The following is a 20,825-nucleotide window of genomic DNA, read 5'->3' as shown; positions in this document are numbered from 1 at the left end:
TTTTTTTCAACTATCCATCTGATTCCTTTGTTATCTACTGGTATACAGCAATCATGTTCTGTCGTTTGATATCAATGAATGTGCTGTGTGCACTTTTTAAATGTCAAACTGTTACCTTTTCTGTGTCATTTGCAGTTGCCAACACAGACAATTCCCCCGTGCATAACCACATGACACAGATTTCATCAGTTTCGAGCTCAGGCAGAACTGTATGTTGTGATGTGCGATGGATTCAGCACAGATTGCTGGTGAACCTGCTGACACCGAGACATTTGAATTCTCCACCATGCCTCCATTTGCCCTCCACCCGTTTGCAAGCAAAGACCCACGGGGCTCGCAGATTTGATGCCTTCTTTTTTTTCCTTTCCCTCTCATCCTCCTCTTTCTTCATCCCGCCTTATCTCTTTCTTCCCGCCGTTCGTCTGATTCATCATGTGCCTGGAGCCTCTCCCTCCCTCTCTGTCCGGGAAAAAAAATCGCCAACTTCACTCACTCTTGAGTCAGATTTGGTGCACTGTCTGTGTACAGTGCTTTCACTGCGGGAATCAGATTCCAGAACCCGTCTGATCGGACTAGTCCATGATCATTAAACAACACAAGCACACACACACACACACACACCATAATATATGTAGTAAATATGATAGAGGAGAATGAGGAGACAGAGAGCAAAAAGGCATGCACTGTATTGCATCCTTCTGCTGGAGTGAGGATGCGTTTGTGCAGCTAACTGTGACTGCTGGTGTTTAGTACAACATGTATGAGTGTGTTTGTCTGTCTGTCTGTCTGTCTGTCTCGCTTCTTTTTGCTTTGGCTTTCATCACAATCTGATACCTCCACCCATCTGTTCACAAAGGAGAGAGGGAGAGAAGAAGAGAGGAGAGGTGTGAGCATGCAGAGCTGGCTATCACTCTTCATCCCCGCTCCTCCTCTTCCTCTATATCTGCTCTCTTTTCTTTGTCCCCTACCTCTCTGCCTGTTTCCTCCTCCACATCCTCTTCCTCCTCTCTGTTAATCCCTCCTCCTCCTCCTCCTCCTCCTCCACCTCTACCTCCTGCCTGTCTCTCCTTCATTCCTCCTTTCATCTTCAGATACAGGCAGAATGGAGCTCAGCTTCCTCTAAAGACCCAGCAGGTGTGTGGTGTGTCTAATTGTACGCAAGTGTGTGTGTGTGTGTGTGTGTGTGTGTGTGTTAGCGTGCAAAATGTGCTTTAAAGTCCTGCGCCTGAGAGCCTTCTTTCTATGAAGTCACATTGCGCCTGTGTTTGTAGCTACTGTACGTGTGTGTTAGCTCTGTGTGTGTGTGTGTGTTGGAGATATCTTGTTTCCTCAGGGGAGTTCGGGCCCATTTCCACTGTCTGCTGTAGCCAACCAACCCAGCAGTGCATCGATAATCTATTAGGGTAGAAATACACACACACACGCGCACACAGACACACACACACACACGCTTGTTTCTCTTACCTGCCACTGCTGAGCAGAGTCTGGGTGTGTGCTGAGTGTAACTGGGTGGGCCAGATATTGGCTGTACCTGAAAAGCAAGCACACCACTGATATAAGAAATCATAAACACATACACACAACATTCATCAATGGCACTGGCAAATATATTGTCGGGAGTTGTGCTATGCTGACGAGAAAAGCCTGCCACATCTATTGCATTACATGCCCTAGCACGGGTTTGCACATTTCCGACTTTGTCAAAAGCATGTGGCTCTTTTGAACTACTTTATATACCATACAGTTAAGTTCTGAGCCAGGGGGTCTGTTAAAATACAACGACGGGCTTCAACTACACATTGCTTGAAAGAGATTAAGAGACAGAGAGGATGCAAACCACTGGATTAATGTACTTATATTCATCATATTTTTCTAATAAAATCTTAATTTGTCAAATTAATGGACTTAAATGTTGAGTATTTTCTTCAAATGTGCAGTGGCAAAAAAATTATAGCAAGTAGCATGAATTTGAAACACTCAAGTAAGGTACCTCAAAACTGTACTTAAGTTAAATGTATTTAGTTACTGTCTACCACTGCCCATAAGAGATTGTTGTACCTCTCATTAGAAAAAAAAAAAATCATAAATTTGCTGTTACAACAGCCTCCGTTCCGTGGAGGGCTTTACACAAGATTGTGAGCCCTAGCTGCAGGGACTTGCTCCAATTCAACCACTGGTGTTAGGCAACAAGGCCCGTCTTGGAGCCGGTGTTCCAGTTCATCCAAAAGTTGTTGAACAGTGTCACAGTCAGGGCTCTGTGCCGGTCAATCAACTTTTGCCCGCCAAATACAGGACAACAGTTTACCAAGTGTACTTTTCTGCCGTACACCCCAAAAATACTATAATCGATATCAGAGAAAAATGTCTCTGGCATCATACATTTAATACCAAAGATATCATGATAAGAAATCAGAGCCAGAGCTTATCTATTTCTCAAAATTCAAATGACCATAATGCAACAAATTTGCTGTGAAATTAGGTAGTGGAAGCACTTGTAAAGAACAAAGTCCTTTAAACCAGTGACCCTGATTAAACATATAGCACAAGCGAAGACACAAATTTAAACACACAGATCAGTCAAAATATTAACTATAAAGACAACAAGACAATATAGCAGGAAATATGCAGAGGCGGTTGAAGAATAAATAGGACCTGATGTAATTCTCCATGTGCATATGAAAATAGACACTCAGATACTAAGACAAACAGAGCCCAATGTGCCGACCAATCACACAGAGTGATAATGACTACAGCTACCTGACAAGTTGTACACCCACTGTTATTATATCCTTAGACATCAAACACACACACACACACACACACACACACACACACACACACACACACGCACACACACAAACATGCAGGCTTGGAGAAATCTTGACGGACACGCACAAATAGCACAAGACCAGACAAAACACATAAACAAGATACCAGCATGATGTAAGAAGGCGCAATATCAGACATCACCATAATTAAAGCTAAAGCCTGTTTATCGACCAGTTAAGTAGGACAGGAGGAGCTCAGCCCCAAAGATGCAGCTTGTTTACAATAACACAGCCGCACACAGATAGTGTTACAGCATTTTTAACACCATGCTGCTGCCAGCCTGTATTTATTGTAGCCATACACAGAACACCACTAGGTTTTTGAGGCCTCATACAGGGGGTCAAGTAAAGTTCAGAGGGACTGTAGTAATATTGCTGTCATAGAAGGCTACAACATACATACAACATATTTAGCGAGAATATACAGAGTTAGTGTCTTTTGAAGGGCTACCTCAACTCTTAGTTTGGTTTAATTTTTGGCTGCGACAAAGGATTATTTTAAATTTTTGATTAATTTGCTGATTATATTCTGGATCTGTCAATTGTCAGATAAACTGAGTACAGCAGGGGGTTGTAATTCTGGTTATTCTCTGTTTATTTTTTTGCCTTGCCTTAGTTTAGACAAATTAGCATCAGCTGACACCTTTAGAGTAATGTACTGAACAACAGAACACTCACTTCTATATCTTCTATATCTGCTCAGGCTCGATACAATTGCCCTTCTAGTTGAGTCTAGTCTGTACAACCATATCCAGCTGTCAAGCAACCTCATGTCCGGCTGTGTAAACTCTATTGTCAAGGTGTGTTTGAAATCTGCAAGTAATGTAATGCACATGACCAGATGTTAGATTAGATGTCAGTTTTACTCGACTTCCAACTAGTTAGGAATGAAAACTGGAGACTTATTGATGATTGGTGGACAACAAATGTCTGGAATATGACACAACAACTAAAAACATGCTATTGTGGATCAGGATGCAAATTATGAATCTTGGCATTAATCTCTCAGAGAGGAGGCAGCACATCCTGGTGAAGATGTATTGTTTAGTTTTCATCTTATTTGTGATCTAAAATTGGCCATGCTGTCACAAATTCAAACCCCTAAGCCAAAAACCTAAGCAATGATTTCAGGTAAACCCTTAAATATTCCATCATCTACCATTTTCCTCTTTGAATAATCCCTGGATTCCTGCCTTTTGGAATTCCTCCACAGATTATCCCTTTGCTTAAACCACTCCAGGGCCATGAGGAGGGGGAGGTGGAGGACTAGGATGGGGAGGGGGAGAAGAGGGGAGTCTTGTTTTAAGAAGTTGGATGTCTGTGAATCTTGCTGCGCTTGCAGTTCCCCCCGCGGACATGTTTTGTGCACGTCGAGGAATGCGCTTGCTCCATCCCTCTGTTGTAACCCCCCTTCTCCCATCCTCTGTCTCCCTCCTTTCCTTCTCCTCGTTTCTTTCTCCTACTTTAGGGAACAGAGGCATGTAGGTAGACACAGACAGCTGGGCTAACTCGCAGCAGCTCCCGTGATCTGCCTGAAAACAGCCCGAGGGCCCACACATGGGCAGACGTACAGACACACATGCACACAGTCACAACAGAGAGGGGAAAAAGAGACCAAAGAAGGGCCCCGGGACTGAGCCTTGAGGCACTCCCAACCTGGTGACACAGCAGCTTCCCTCAAGGCCCCCGGCCGGTAAGCCGAACTAACCACCGGTTGGAAGCTGCTCCACTCCTGTTTGCTAACTGCCTTTGTTTGGCAGAAAACAATGACTAGCCCCCGCTCTCTAATTTACAGGGGAGTTGGCTCATTCCTCTGCGTGGAATGTACAGTGGGAGCAGCTTGCATTTCATGACGGGGTGGAGAGATCCGTGATGAGGGGGGTGGTTATCCCGCCAGAGTGGGACTGCATTGAGGAAAGGGTGAGTGAGTTTAGCTGCTATTTTTAGATGACATGTCATTTTAAACTTGTGGTGTGTTCCTGTACTGTGGTCAAGGAATGAAACACTAGTATACGTGGACGAGTACTGTACTCAGATGTCTGTAGGACAAGGTACAACCTGCAAAGTGGCACTCAAATAAAACTTAGTGACCAAACCTGCTGTACTTTGGCAGAGCTGCAGTCTAACCCAATGCACACAGACAAATCTACTTCCAAACACTAACTAATGTGAACAAAGGACCAGTTAAACAATAAAAAAAATCAGAATGTGTAAGACAAATACTAAAATCTGTATCAATAGAGGAACCAGCACATAGAAAATCCCCCATAAACACACCTCAGATTGTAAGGACAAATCATGGAAGCTATTGAGCCTCGTACACAAAGGCACATGCAAACAGCCACACAATCATCGTCTCCACATCACCGCCCACTCGATCCTGCCGTCACCTTACTTAACCTGCAGTACACCGAAATAGCTGACAGAACGGTGGGGAAGATGTGTACGGAAAAGAAAAGCGATCCCAGATCAGCTTTTTCTCAGCGAGCCAGTGCAGAGTCTGAAATGAAAGGGAATGAAAGAGAGTGAGAAGAAAGAGGGGAAGCTAGAGAACATATGGCATACAGGGACCTAGTTTCCTTCCCCTTCCCTCCTCTCCGCAGTTTCTCCTCATCTCACACACCTGGGACCATTACTCCTCGTGGATTCAACACCCAACTAAAATTCTACTTTCTTTAATTAGTTCTCTCTCTCTTCCTCCTCTCTCCCTCCCCCTTCCATATGCTCTCATCTCTCTGTCACCTTTTTTCTCCCTTTGTCTCTTTTCCAATCTGCTCCGTCTCTTTAGTCATCATCATGTCTTACCGGCTCTTATTGGTTGCTTTTTCCTCGTCCCACTTCACTATGCACCTTTTCCTATTCATTATTAGAATTACTGCATTAGACAAATTAAACATTGTACAAAATGTGAATTTGTAGTTCTATCGCTTTCCACTTCTCTAGGTCTCTCTACAGGAAACAGGATTGAGGAAGTGTGAACATTCCCACATTCTACTGCTTGACTAATCAATGAAGGAAAGATGGGAGAGACAATATACTGCTGAGAAAGTGAATCTGTGCGTGTGCATTGGAGGGAAAGAGAGAGCAAGACATGACAGACCACAAGCCTTGCTACAAGTAGAGTGAAGGTGAAATTCAAATCTCAAATCCCACAAGCAGGGCACAAATACAAAAATGACTCCTTGTGTGGTTTTAACAATTTAAAACAATGGTCTGGACAGAAAGAGAAATTTCAAAACTTATTGGCGTGTAATGCTACCAAAAATCGTCAACATCATCACTCGAAGCCATTGTCAAAACCTCTCCCTCCTTGCACTGCAATGTGCAAATGTCCTCTGCAATTTAAAACGGCCTCATTTGTGATGTTTTCTGTTCATTTAACTAATCTAATTTCCCTGTGCATTAGAAACGATAATTAAGTCATCAAAGTGTTGTCTTGTTGGAACTGATATGCGTGCAATATCTTTCTCTGATGTGTGTGTATAACCCCGTTTGCGCTGTAGCCCTTTCGTAATTGCATTCGATTCTAACGCGAGCCCTGTAGCAGAGTTATTGAAATGCTAACAGGTCCTGGTAGGATTGCCGGGGCGACTCTTGCATAAAACTGCCTCAAACATGACGTGGCCATGTAGGATTGCCAGCGAATCTACAGAGCGAAGTGCACGTCTGAAATTGGCTACCAACTTGGCTGTCTGCTTGGCTTTGATGTCTGCAACCCTGACCTCAAAAGGGACAAGTCATTATGTGTGTGTGTGTGTGTGTGTGTGTGTGTGTGTGTGTGTCTGAGAGGGACACAGACAGGGCATGAAGGAATTTATTGCTTACTTAAATCACAGTGACCTCAAACCTGTGAGTCCACATCAAAGTTGTCCACTTGCTATGTACTACATGTGGTAACTTTCTCTTTAAATTAGAAAAAAAAAAAGTTCCTTTATGAATACCATGTGCAAGCTCCCCAAAGAAAAATAAAGTGTCAAGGAAAATACACACTTAGAGCAGAGATGTAACAACTGAGGTGCACCTGAAAAATATAAACAACCTTAGCACTTCTTATAACTGTCAAGAGTAATTACAAGACACTCTAGGAGGAAAGTCATTGCAAAACTTTTCATTTTCATGTAATTCATGCGACAGTAACGCTGTGGATAAATGCCCAAACTGGATGAAGTACAACAGAGTAAATGTCTTTGTTGGGATGTAAGTAATTTAATTATGGGATATGAATAGGAGTTATAAATGCGTAAGAGACAAGAGTAGCCTTCCAGCTTGTGATTTATGCTTCCTAATAAGATTCCAGCTTACTCAGTTCATGACAGCCATTATTATGAGTTATAGTGGTCTTAATGAGAGCTGCAGCAGTGTCTTTTCTCATGGCCGAGGTCTTGAGTGATATAATGCAGACAGAGGCCTGAAAAAAAACAAAAAACTAAACATGACCAGTCAGTGACCGGACTTTCCATCATACAAAATATGGATACACAGTGAGATGTTTTAGATCAGGCACTGAGTCTATCAGGAAAAGACATAACTCTGCTAAAAGTTTAATAAAGACACTGTTTTGTTTTCTTACTATTTCAGGGAATGTTGCAGCCAAATGTGCAGTTCTGTCACTCGGTATCACATGGCAGTATGAATATACAGAGGGTGATGTTGTTCTGTCAATGATGCTTTTTTGTTGTTCTAATTAGAGGATAGAATGCAATGAAAATTTGGTGGGTAGGGGCGACCAAATGACGCAAAAGCACTAAATCACACTGAGGTGTTCAATGTGTTACAGTGTGTGATGCATAAAAGTTCTATATTTGTGTCTGTGTTACATTTATTTATGACGGTGTGCATTAGTAAACTTCACCTCCTGCTGCCTTGCCTGGTTGCTAGGACACCTGCTCTGGGCACGTGCAGAGGCCTGACTGTCTGGACTGATCTTTGACCCCACAGAGCTCTAACCCTCATGACCTCAGCAGTGGTTTGGCACTTCATCTTGCTGACCACTCCCACCACACTTCTGTGCGTTTGTGCATATCACAGAGAGACAGACTGAACAGCACTTAAACAGACTGTCTTTCACACGGAACAAAAACCCACTAAGACTCACTAACATCTGGCTTTTTGTCTTCAATCTGGATGTGTACAACTGGCATTCACTTCCATGTCAACTGACCCTGCAGTAGTTGTGGGTGTTTATCTGCTCCAGCTCTGATTGGCTGTGACTGAAAGAACACCCAGGTGCACACGCTAATTTTTGCCCCTTGTTAGGCACAATGCTATGATGCATGTTGGAGTTAAAGGAGAACTTTGGTCGATTTAAACATGCAGCTTCATTGCTCAAGCGACCCTTGACTTGCCAGTACCGAAGACGCGAACACATTTGGTCCAACCATTACAGAGCTCCGTGAACGGAGATTTAGCATTGACAGCTAACAGCATGGGGTCAGAACTTTACACTGTGTTTTAAGCGTCTTAACATTTTCCACATCTCACACCAAAAGTTATGCAACATCAGCAGACACCTTACAAATATATTACTTAAAATGAATAAAAAAGTAGTTTAAACAGTGTGTTTGTGCAAGGAGCTACATACCTGTTTGTTGACATCTGTGCCTTCTGGTAGCTAGACCAAACTAGTCAATCCGTCGAGCGTGCACTTACTCCCTCACTGGCGGAGACGGAAACGTATTCCAGCATTTTCGTTTTTCTGTTCATAATGTACATGTCCATGTTACAGCCTGTCATGAGCCATGAGCCTTACAATAGCCTGTTAAGCCTGTTAAGTGCACACTCGGTGGATATGCTCGTTTGGTCTAGCTACCGGAACACACGGATGTCAACAAACCAGTAGGTAGCTGCTTGCACAAACACACTATTTTAACTACTTTTTTATTCATTGTGAGTCATACACGCTACAGTGCTGTGTGCTAAGGTGTCTGCTGATGTTGCATAACTTTTGGTGTGAGATGTGGAGCATGTTAAGACGCTTAAAACACAGTGTAAAGTTCTGACCCCATGCTGTTAGCTGTCAATGCTAAATCTCTGTTCACAGAGCTCTGTAATGGTTGGACCAAATGTGTTCGCGTCTTCGGTACTGGCAAGTCAAGGGTAGCTTGAGCAATGAAGCTGCATGTTCAAATCGACCGAAGTTCTCCTTTAAGGACGCTGGCTTGCTAATACTTTTTCCAATCCATCTCTGTTTAAGCAGCACTCAAACACCGTTCAGCTGGTGCCAAGTTTGAAAGACAGTAAGTAAGCTGTAAAAGTAAAAGATATTTCAAAAACTTGCTATGATAACATTTTCAGTGGCTTCAATGTCAGTATCCGATCGTTGCCAGTTGCCTGATCAACCTGCTGAGCCCGAGACGTTTTCTACTTCACAGAAAATCATGAAAAGAAGAAAAGAAAAACTAAATACACAGCCTGCACGTTCAAGATCTTGAGTTATGAGTTTTTTCACAAGCAATACCGAAATTGCATTGTGTTAAACTCTGAACTGAAATCTACAACAGGGGCCAAAAGCAAAACCAAGTAGGCTATGGAACACAAAATAAGCTCTAAGCAAAGGGGCCACCAAGATAGGGCAGAGACCTGGGCAGTTGCCTAGTTTGCCACACACACACACACACACACAGACGCACACACGCACACACACATAAAAAAGAAGATAAATGCAGAGGCACAGAAAAGGTAGAATTCTGGGTCAGAGTATCGCAGGGAACCAACATTATTCCATTGTGCAAATATAGCCCTGCAAACAGACTTGAAGATAGCTTTGTGTGGTTGTGAGTGTGTGTGCGTGTGTGTGTAAGTGTGTGCGCATGTCTATGCGTGGTGTCATTCTGTCTTGCTAGCAGCAGACACAGCCTCGCTGGGGAGGCGTCACGCCTTTATTTATTCATCAATCTTCAGGGAACTGGCAATGAGAGACAAGGTCAATACATTATTGCAGACACACATGCACGCGCACACATATGTACACAAGCAAAACCCTTCACTCCACCTATAGAAAGACCACATATACAGCAAATACTATTCTAGGACACCTCTGCCAACACATATACTGTAATGACTCGTGTTAAATGGTATCGCAGTACCCACACAAGCTGCACGGACAAACACACACACACACACACACACACACACACACAGTGTTCAGAAACTTGTTGGCTCACTGTGCCGTGAATCTGAGCCCAGAAAACACACAGACCCTATTAAACGCTGCCGGATCTGCAACACACACCCTATTAAATGCTCCAGGATCAGCTGAGTCAGCACGCCGAAAGAGAAAAATCTGGAGGTTGAGACAAAACAACGAACCCCGTAACCAGGAGACACCCAGCACACAAACACAGAACTTTACTCATGATCATGTACAGTATGCTGGAATTCTTACAAGTACAGAAACGAACAAAGAAAGCCTACAAACACAAAGGAACAGACACACATAAAATGTAAAAAAAAAAAGACACACAGACACCAGTTTGGGGAACACAAGCACGTGCATGTGCTACTTCGCATCTGGCTCCTCTTAGACCAAGACACAAAAGAAGTAGTATTTGCAGTGAATGTGTCCTTGTGTGTGTGTGTGTTTGTCATTTGGTCAGTTGCTTTGATAGCTGGCGAAGGAGGAGGAGGGCTCGCCATGAGTCCAGACGAGAGAGGGGGGATGGGGGGTGGAGGGGGTACACTGTCAAGACACACAAACACAAACCACATGCAGCTGTTCAGCGTCTCCCTGAGAGGCACGTGAGACACACACAAACACAAAAAGAAACTGCAGCAACAGAGGCAAACATCAATCTTTGTTGCTTGGGCAGTGGACAAGGGTGCGACTTTTTCACCACCACGTGCATCTCAGTGGAAATCCTCAAGATGTGTGTGTGTGCTTGAGAGTGTGTTTGGCTCATAGTGATTTGTGAGTCATCTAGCGGGTTGCGGGTCTGACTCTGGGGTAAAAATAGCCCTGTGTGTCAAACATGGTTACAGGGTGATGATGAAACAACTGGCTGTATCAGCTGTTCACACACACATCGTTTTAGATGCATACAGCTCTAGAGAGTCATTGTCCCAACTTATTGCACAAACACTGTTAATTGGCTGTGCCTTCTCTTGTCTCTGATGTGTGTGTGTGTGTGTGTGTGCAAGGGCGTCAGTATGTCTAATCTTACTTACCCCCACTTTATCTGCAGGACCCTCCTATGCTAGTCTCACCAGATCACAGAATGGGAGAGGGAGAGGAGGGGTGGGATGGGAGGAGGAAGACGCGGAGATGAAGGGAGGGTGGGAGACCTGAGCGTTTGATGTTAAAGTTTGGAGCCAACCAAAGGAAAACTTCAAACACTGCATAGAATTAAAAAGATTACCTCCCCTGCACTCCTTTCTCCAGTTCGGCACGTGCACACACATAGACATGCACACAGAACTATCAGTCCTTAACAGGTCAGCATGCCCTTCAGCGGGACACAGAAAAAGAAGGAAAGCTGGAGAAATAGAATGAGAGTTGTTATCTGCCCTGTGGTCAATATCTCTTTTGTCTTTAAAGTAACTTAAAAACTGATCCCAAACCAGCCCTGCCTCAGTCAGCTTTGTAAAGAAAGAATGGCCTGAGGGGGCAAAGTAATCTGGAGTCAGTGACAGCAAAGAGAGACAATGGCAGAATCATGTAACGTTATGCGCTACATTAGCCTTAAAGAATCCAGTAGAAGTCTTTAATACTATACTATATACTACTATATACTTGTACTAGTATATACTAAATACTATAGTTCAATTCATTTAAACTTTGTTATTTTACACAAGTACACCGTAAAGCTGTAGTTCTATGCGTTGATGTGTTAAGTACTGTGTTGTGAACTTTATCTTGCACAAAGAAATGTCCAAGTTAGACTGAGTTATGTACAGTATGCATGACTGATGTATAGTGTGCTATACTACAACCTCTACATGGAATTACATTTTGGAATATGTAACAATAATAACACGTGACAACATAATCTGAGCTCATTTGAGCTCCTTTGACACTGCTAAACACTGAACTCAGATCACACATTCATACATGCTCACAACAACAACCTCAACAACTAATAAATTCAAGTATCTGGAAGGTCAAAATTCATAAACTACTCAAGATAAGAAACCCAAGGTTGATAATCAGACAGTTTTTCTCAACAGCAAAAGAAGCAAAGCAGTCAAATCATGATACCGATTTTATACATAATAGTAAAACTTATTTGGAGGAGAGGACATAGGCAGACAATAAAATAGTTTAGAAACTGTAGTAAACATCTATCACTATTTACTAATCAACTTCCCAGATACATTTTGAAACACCATACTTGGCATAGCTGTGAGCACATACAGTTTTATTGTGAACTTCAGCTGTTACTGGCATCTTGGTTTGCACTGATTGCGATGCCTCCATGTGACCATGTGTTTATGCACTTTAGTGAACTTGAGTGAGTATTACTCAAACATCCACTAAGGTCACTTAGTCAGACAGGCTTGGCAAAATGGTTACCAGTTTCCGGCATCTTAAAAAAGAATTCCTAAATGTTTCATCCATTCCCCTTTACCTCCAGCTGTCAGTGTAAAGTTAACTCTTTTACACACTTGTTTTACGCATTATGATTACAGGAATAAGAGGTTGATTGCCTTTCTCCCGGACATGTGAACAGTGGTGTTTCATTGAGATGATCAGAGCAACAAATCGGAGTTGAACCACCAGAATAACAGTAAGCATTTGGGTATGATACATATTAAGTAATGACATGTCGGCCAAACATGTCTGAAGGCTAAACTGCTTATTGCTGTTCACAACGGCCACACTTGGAGGGATGAAAAGCCTGCAGACACTGAAAGGGGTGAAATGTGATAACCGTTCTAATTGGGATAGAGGCAGGCCTATTTAGGCATTTTCTTCTGAAAAGCTTTCATGTCAAAGCACTACATCAAAAAGTGAAGATAGATTTGCTGAAATGAAAAAAACAGAATCCTGATTTGTTCCTCTCTCTCATCGCCTGACCAATCATTCCATGAAATACTGTAGGTATAGTATCTTTGTTGAACTGTTAGTTCAGGAAAACCTTTGTTTTGTCAGCTGAGCCCTCTCACCATTTTTAAGGCCAGAAACATCTAAGAGAAGGGGTTTTCAGACACTGTTTAACTATCCAATGAGCATATTGTTTGAAGCATACTTCACAAAGAAGAGAAGGAAGGAAAAAAATGATTCTTCAGATTCTTGAAAAGAGAGGGAATACCATAATGTGATGTGTGAGTAAACTGTGGGTATGTGTACACTTAGGTAATATGTATTGCATCCTGGCTTGCGAGTGTGTGCACACTGTTCTTTCATGTGAGGTGTGAAAGTTTGTGGTTCGGAGTCATTACGAGACCAGCAGAGTGACAGACAGTGTGGTAATTAGAAAGCTGTGAGAGAGAAGAAACACAGGGAAAGAGAGAATAATGAAAATAAAAAGTAAACAAATGGAAGAAAGAACAGAATAAGTTGATGAATAAGGAGATGAGAAAGCCAAAGAGGTCTAATTAGAGAAAGCAAATATATGAAAGTTGCAAATGAGTGTGATGTGAAGGGAAAGTGACAAGGAGAAAGAACCACTCATCTCTCCATAAAGTTCATTTAGAGCCAATCAGAGCTGTCAGCAGCAGCACCGTGGGTGGTTATGGAGGATAGAGCGCACACACACACCCTCAGTGAGTGATGCATGCTAGCCAGTCGGAGCCTGGTGGCTAGCACTAGCCTTTATTGGTTAGGCAGCTGGTTTGATGTGGGGCCCACACACAGCGACAGGATGACAGACACACTGTAACACACACACACACACACACCACAAAGAGAGGAAGGTGGTGTATGTGTGGGTGTGGGAAGGCAATGTGTTGAGTTGGGCTATATGCGTGTTTATATGGGAAAACTGCGATAGTACATCTGTGTGTGGGAGCTTGAAGAGAGGCCTAATGCGTGTGTGTGTGTGTGTGTCTGTGTCTGTGTGTGTGTCTTTGTGTGTGTGTGTGTGTGTGCGCCTGTGCACAGCTGGATGGCTGATACCTATATACCTGTATGTTTGGGTACTTGTGTATTGAAATGTTACAATTTGCTTAAGAGCCTGTACATGTCCACAGATGTAAAGAGTGCCTGTGTATGTGTGTGTGTGTGTGTGTGTGTGTGTGTGTGTGTGTGTGTGTGTGTGTGTGTGTGTGTGTGTGTGCAATGATTTGGAAGAAAATCTGGACATTGACAAGAGATTAGGGGCAATGTAGATATAGTGAGATGGTAAAATAAACAAGACTAAGAGATGACAAACATAACATGAATGTGAAGGGTGAAACCAAATGTAAAGAAAGAAAATGAAAGAAAGCATACAAGTAAAAGAGATGGGAAAGAAAAATCTGAGGAAAATGGGACACGATCAACGCCTAATGATTGAGAAGAAAAAGAAAGAGTGGAGGGGAAAGATGGAGAGATAAACAGAGAGCATGGAGTGTCTGGCCTTGTCCCAGCTTTGTCTTTGGTCTCAGGGGAGGGAGGCTGGCAGAGGCAGACAGGCTGGCTGCTCTGGCCCAGAGCCAGGCCACACACTGTGCCACGCTGCCCAGGAAAAGCCCCGGCCTGAGACGGACAGAGGGTTTAGGGGGGAACCAAAGTCCACGCCCCCCAAATAAACTTCAACAGGCCCCAGGGGGCCCATTGTGCCCCCAGCTCAACCACTTGACACACCTGGTCCCCTAAGCCTGGTGAAAACTCGTTCACCTTGGCACTGTGCTGTGGCTGTGGGGCTACAAACCAGTCTGCTGTCTATCCTGAGCTGGAGTGGCCTGGAGTTCATTATACAGACACAGGGGTAAATACTGGGACAAAAATAAACATTGCTTTTGGCTCTAAAGCAGAATATCGCAAATGAAAGCTACAAATTATGGGTGATAACTAACAACTAAGTTTGGCATGTTCAGAAAAGTCCAATTCAAATATTGTAATAGTACCGTTTGGATTTTTTCTTGTAAACAAGCATTCAATGTCTCATGTCCCACCGTTTACTGTTTTATTGCTACTTTTCTGGCTTGTTATCACAATCACCCACTGTCGGTGGAATAGCGTAAAAAATGTATTGCATCACCCATACGCTCTTGTGCTGGTGATGCAATGCATTTACACAACACAGAAACCCACTCATCAAAACATTGCTTCATGGTTTATCTGACCAGCAGTCCAAAAAACGAAGAACACAGGGGAATGCTGGCAGATCGGGTTGTGGGACTGGGCTCAGCAGCTTCCCACTAAACACAGCCGGACCTGAACTGAACACAGTCTTGAGATCAACTGTTTTACAGGGAATACAGCACCGAGGAAATGTATCCCAGCCAGAACCTGTTGTGTCTTTGTTGTCGTTAGAGTCAGCCCGGGAAATGGGAACAGAATGAGAGTACTGAGCGGGGTTCAGCCTCAGGGTACCAAGAGCCAAATCCAAACCAAACCCATGCCAAGAAATAAATAGGTAAACTGTTTGATGATAATAAATGTGAACTAAGTGGAGTAAAACTGACCATAAAGCTGGGTATACTTTATAACATGGCTACCTTATGATTGACATGTCACTACCGTTTTATGTCCCCAGGTTCTTAGTTGGATCCAATCAGAATGTCTTCCCCAGCTTAACCCTGTCCTCCAAATATAGTCACATCTGGCTCCATGATGGATGATGTTATGGTGAGTTTACATTTGCTTCCAATTCAGACAACTAGATCTGATCAACTCAGTTCTGAATGCCTCCTGTGTCTAAGAATCATGCCAATGAGTTTAACAGGTCACATCCAAGCAACTCAAGACAGAGAAAACAGGCCAGCTTTGAGAAACCAAGTTTTCAAAACTTCACATTATTCATCAATTACAAAGTCTCTGAATCAAAGCCAGAAAATATTTCTCTTGGGATCAGTTCAACAGCTGCAGCAGAGGCCTTGAAAAGATCAGATTTCAGTTGAAAGTATAAAAGTAACTGCAGCATTCAGCCCAGAGCCATTCGTTAATGAATGCTTTTTCACCATCACTTGTTTTGACATATTAAAACCCAATCAAACCTCCTTTATATCAGCCTCTCTCTCAGAGCTTCACAATGCCCTCTGTTTTCCTTGCTGACTCTTTCACTGTTTATTTGCCTCTGTATCTGTCTCCCTTTCTGGTTTCTTATTAAGTCACTATACTTTTAAATAACTACCAAAGCTGTGTAACAAACTCTCCCAAACTGACAAACAATAGTTGTATCCATTCAAACCATGCTTAAAAGATGTATTATTTGCTTTAAAAACATGTAATAGTATATAATCCTCAACAGCCATGATAGCATATATTTGTTTCTCCTCCTACTAATAAATCTCTCCATTTCCTTTTCATTCATCTCTGATCCTTCCTGCAGCTCAGCTATCTCTGTTGAGTACATTTACTCTATTATGTACATCTGTGTGTGCATGTGAGTGTTCGAGCATGAAACAGCCTGAAGGCACAGAGCTGACTAAACTCCATTTTCCAGCCGTATGGACAAGCCAATCAGCCACTAACTTCAGAGCCTCTGTTTCCGGAGGATGGGAAAGGACAATCGCCACGGCGACATTGCATTGGGATTACATCACTGATAGGAGGGAGAAAATACGCTTTTCCAATGTGTGTTTGTTTGATGTATAGCCTACATATATTTAGGCACAGGAAGAAGAATCAGAATGTGCGTGTATGTGTGTGATTGCTCATATCCAGTGTCTAAAAAATGACCTCTGTGTTGAATGTACAATCACTAAAGCTCAAGTTACTACCAACCCTTCCTCTCTCTGTCTGTCTCTGTTGAGATATAAGGTTACCACTGGCTCCAGACAGTGAGGCTAATACCCCTCCTCCTCCTCTCTCACCTCTCTCTCACCTGACCGAAGGAAGGGAAGGGAAGGCAGGGAGAGTGGGACGGAATAAAAGGATGGGAGAGCAGAGACAGGAAGGGGGGAGAGAAGCAGGGAGAGAAGGGGGAGGATGAAGAAATTGAAAGACGGCGAGGGGTGGAGGGATAGTAGACACACGCAAACAGGCAGAGATTTATATAGAGTGAGAAAGAGAGATGAGAATGAGTGATTGTCCTGTCCACCTGCGAGATTGCCATGAGGAGAATGGACAGGAAATACAGACACTGCACACACACACACACACACACACGATGGGACATGAGATCTGGGGTAGCCACAGCAGTCAATAGATAGAAACCTAAGATGGCGGAAAATGGGGGGCCCATAAGACCCCTCCCTGCTTGTCTCCCCCTCTCTCAATCGAACTACACAAGGGGCCCCATCAGGGTCATGCACACACAAACACAGAGACGCACATACACACCCCTGACCCTGCCCTTCCCCCAAACGAGCCCCTTATTGATGAGGTCACTGGCCGAGAGGTCATGTCCCAGTGACAGAGAGAGGGAGATGGAGATTGAAAAAGTAGTATCGCGATGGACAAAAAATGAGAAGAAACAAAAAAACCTTCTTTTGAAATGCCAATGACATTTTACACAAAACATTTGATACAAAACCAGCTCAAAGTGCATACACTGGATTTCTACATGTCAGAAATCCCCCGCAACCTTAATGGAAAGTCTTTCAAATGCTTAGTAAGTACAAAGCAGAAGCTGACAAACACCTGCTGCTTCTTACTGTATTCTAACACATCTTAACCCCACTGTAAGTGACTCAAAACGACAATACCCACTTCCTTTAACTAGAATTTAGCGCTATTTATGTGTGAGTGGAAGAAAGAAAAAAATTATATAGCTTTTGGTCCAACCTACATGTCCTTTGTCTCCTCCGATTTGTCACAGTATTTCAGTGTGACAGATTATAAGAAACAGCCAAGGAAACTTTGACGAGAAGCTTGTTTTTGTCTTTCTGTCTTTCACATTTTGACGAGAAACACTCACATTGTCTGAGTTTCTCTTTCACATGTACAGAAACACACACAGACTGACTAAATACATGTATAACATATACTACACATTTGATGAAACACAGTGGTGTGACAGAGATCACTGCTGTCCTCAAATGCTCAGCCAACCACGACCATACAAGCAAAATCTCACAGACAAACTCAGACTCATGACTCAATCAGACCAACAACGTGTCACCGGTCACATATGCCTGAACAGTAGCAGTTTATCTGAACTGGCCAAGTCACACATCATGTTTCCATGGTAACCTGTGACAGCTGTCTTACATAAATGCGTCTAATATGGGCTGAAAATATGTTCGCTGGACATACGTCACATGGTGTTGATGTACAGACTACTCCCCGCCTTCCCTAATCCATAACTACATCATGTGATCATATCATGTGATCTTCAACAGCAGATACTGTACATTTTGCCCAGGTCACTAATATCAGCACATCATCAGTATCAGTGGATAAAAGCTTTAAAATCGAATACTGCATCGGCTCTAAATGAACGATAAATGTATACTTTGGAGAACAAAACAACTCTCACAGTTGACATACTGACACTCTTAACGTGGTAACAAACAACTCACTGTGTTGTATTTAAAGCCATATTTACATAAAAGCTCAAATGATTCATTCATTCGTTTTGCAAAGTTTGTTAAGTTTCTGTCAAGTTATTTCTGTTTCCATCAGTTTCATGAAATGAAGACGGCCGCGTGAAAAAAGGTGAATCGTTGCCCTTTGATTTCCTCTCAACTACTGGGATGTCATAGAAACACTTCGCCTCCACAGTCGTACTTACTTCCTTTGTTGTCTCATTCACGTGCAGCTCAGCATGTTATGATGGCATTCTCGGCTGCACATCAGAGGCGGAGAGAATAATTCTATCTTGTTTCATCTGCCTGCACTTGAATTTAGAGTTGCTCCCTTCAGACTCATTTGTGAAAAAGAGTAGAAATGTCACCCACACCTTTTTTTGTAAAATACAGCTAGGCATTTTCACAGGCAGCCAGACAGAAAGTAAGAACTAAAAATAACACCACAACAGAGCAAGAGACAGAGCAAGTTAAAGAGCAACATGGAAGAAGACACAGATAGAGTGCAGGTGAAAGACTAAAGACAGAAAATTCATCTTTGTTGCCTTCTTCTTTCCTTATCTCCGTCTCCTCGCTCTTCAAAGAGAGCATTATCTTAAACTGCATAATCAACCCCTCTCTCTCTTCTTTGCTTTCATCTTTCTCCTCCCTCAGTCTTTCTCTAGTCGGCTCTGACATCAATTTCTACTTTTTCATAACTCCTCCACACCCCCACCCATCTCTGCGAAGGGGCAGTCAGCAGTGATCAGAGGGATAATAAACTGTCACTGTGCTGCCTGGAAAAAACACACACACACACAACCAGAGGAGATGGAAAGGCGTACAGAGTTGTGAAGGGAACTTTTCTGTGTAAACAGATAAATATTGGCAGGAACAGTGTGTTCTGTTATTCACCATGACACCTGCTCTCCCCTCATACTCGATATCTTTCATTTTTTTTTAATGTCTTTATCTAAATCGCAGCCTGTGAAGCGCAGGGAGAGAGATTACTGAAATTCCTTCATCCAGAGTCTCACTGTCGCTGTCTACCAGACATTTCAATATATGCAGACTTTGCCGCTTAAACGCACACAACAACCCACTGAAGAACACATGCAACACACTGCCTGTGACCCAAACATATGCACGTGGCCCTGCAGTGATGCAAACTCGGCACATTTGATTCCCACGCGTGCTCACTTTCATTTTAACACTCTCTCTGTCTTGCTCTCACTTCTCTGCTGTGTCTCTCGTTTTTTGTGTTGCAGACTGAGTGTACAGGAAGCAAAGGTAGAGTCGGAAAAAGCCAGAGAAGGACAGATTAGAAAGAGGAGGAAAAGAAAAAAATGGAGAAAAAAAGGTGGAGGGAGGGGAGAGACTGGGCTCGGCTACTCAGATGCTTTTTGCCTCTTCTATTTCTGAGCTGCGAGCTATGTGTGTTTGTGTGTGTGTGTGTGTCATTTCTATTTTTAAACCACTGCACAGAGGCTGACTGCTTTATTCTCTTCCAACAAGTCCCACTGACTGCACAAGTGCACACTAGGAAACTTTTGGAGTGTGCATGTCCATGAACAAGTATATAATGTTTTCCATTGTTACAGTGGTGGAAACCATGTGCACGTGTTTGTGCTTGAAAACACATCTACCTTTACTGAAGCATGCTGAAATGCTCTCATTCCACATTATTTCTGATAACTGTGTGTTTCCATTTCAAGTTGAACCTGTTATATCATATATAATGTCATGTGAATACTTTTTGCATGTGCACGCACACACGAACACGCATGTGTGTGCGCTAATACACACACAAGCACACTATCAATAAGAGGAGCATGGTGATAACCCAAATGAAACCAGTGGGAGAGCTAAGAGCCCCGCTCCAGCTCCAGCTGGGGCTCCTGCTTTTGATCTTATCTTTGCGACTGCATGCTCTCTCTCTCTCTTACACACACACACACACACACACACACACACACACAGCTAACACGACTAATAATGCCTGTAATTGCTTTGTTTTCACATGAAGCGGGTGAGCGGCACCCTCTCCCTCCCAATTTTTCACTCATCCCTCTTCTCTCTCCATCTCTCATTCTGAATAACTGATTGTGAGGATTATTATGAATGAATGATGGGAGGCTATGGGACGGCCACAGTGTGTGTGAAAGAGTGTGTGTGTGTGTGTTTATTATGTCATCTCAAATCCAGCCATGCTCTATTAGCAGAGTTTGATTCATAAGTAGGAAGCCTCACTTCAGTAATTCCCCTGGCAGCCGTCGGCACAATAGATCAATTACACACACACACACACACACACACGCACACATGCGCGCGCACACACACAGAGTATAAAAAAAACTAAATGACAGCGGAAGGAGAAAAAAATTTACCCGTGAGAGAGAAAGCTGAACAAAGAGAGGATGAGAGCCAGGAAACAGGAAGTGTGGAAGGAGGAAATGAGAGGAGGAA

General features: G+C 43.0%; 1 protein-coding gene across 1 annotated transcript in view; it reads right to left on the bottom strand.

The window, feature by feature from the left end:
- kdm6ba (lysine (K)-specific demethylase 6B, a) overlaps nt 1-20,825 on the bottom strand; it is a 99,042-nt gene that overhangs the window by 59,530 nt on the left and 18,687 nt on the right. The window contains exon 4 of the mRNA XM_030429965.1: nt 1,465-1,531. The gene's annotated coding sequence lies outside the window, so the exon portion shown is untranslated. The remainder of the gene's footprint in view (nt 1-1,464; nt 1,532-20,825) is intronic.

This window comes from Sparus aurata, chromosome 10 (assembly GCF_900880675.1).
Source record: "Sparus aurata chromosome 10, fSpaAur1.1, whole genome shotgun sequence".
Classification (NCBI taxonomy): Eukaryota; Metazoa; Chordata; class Actinopteri; order Spariformes; family Sparidae; genus Sparus; species Sparus aurata.
Note: the sequence above shows the minus strand (reverse complement) of the source record. Positions and strands in the feature narration are given on the sequence as shown.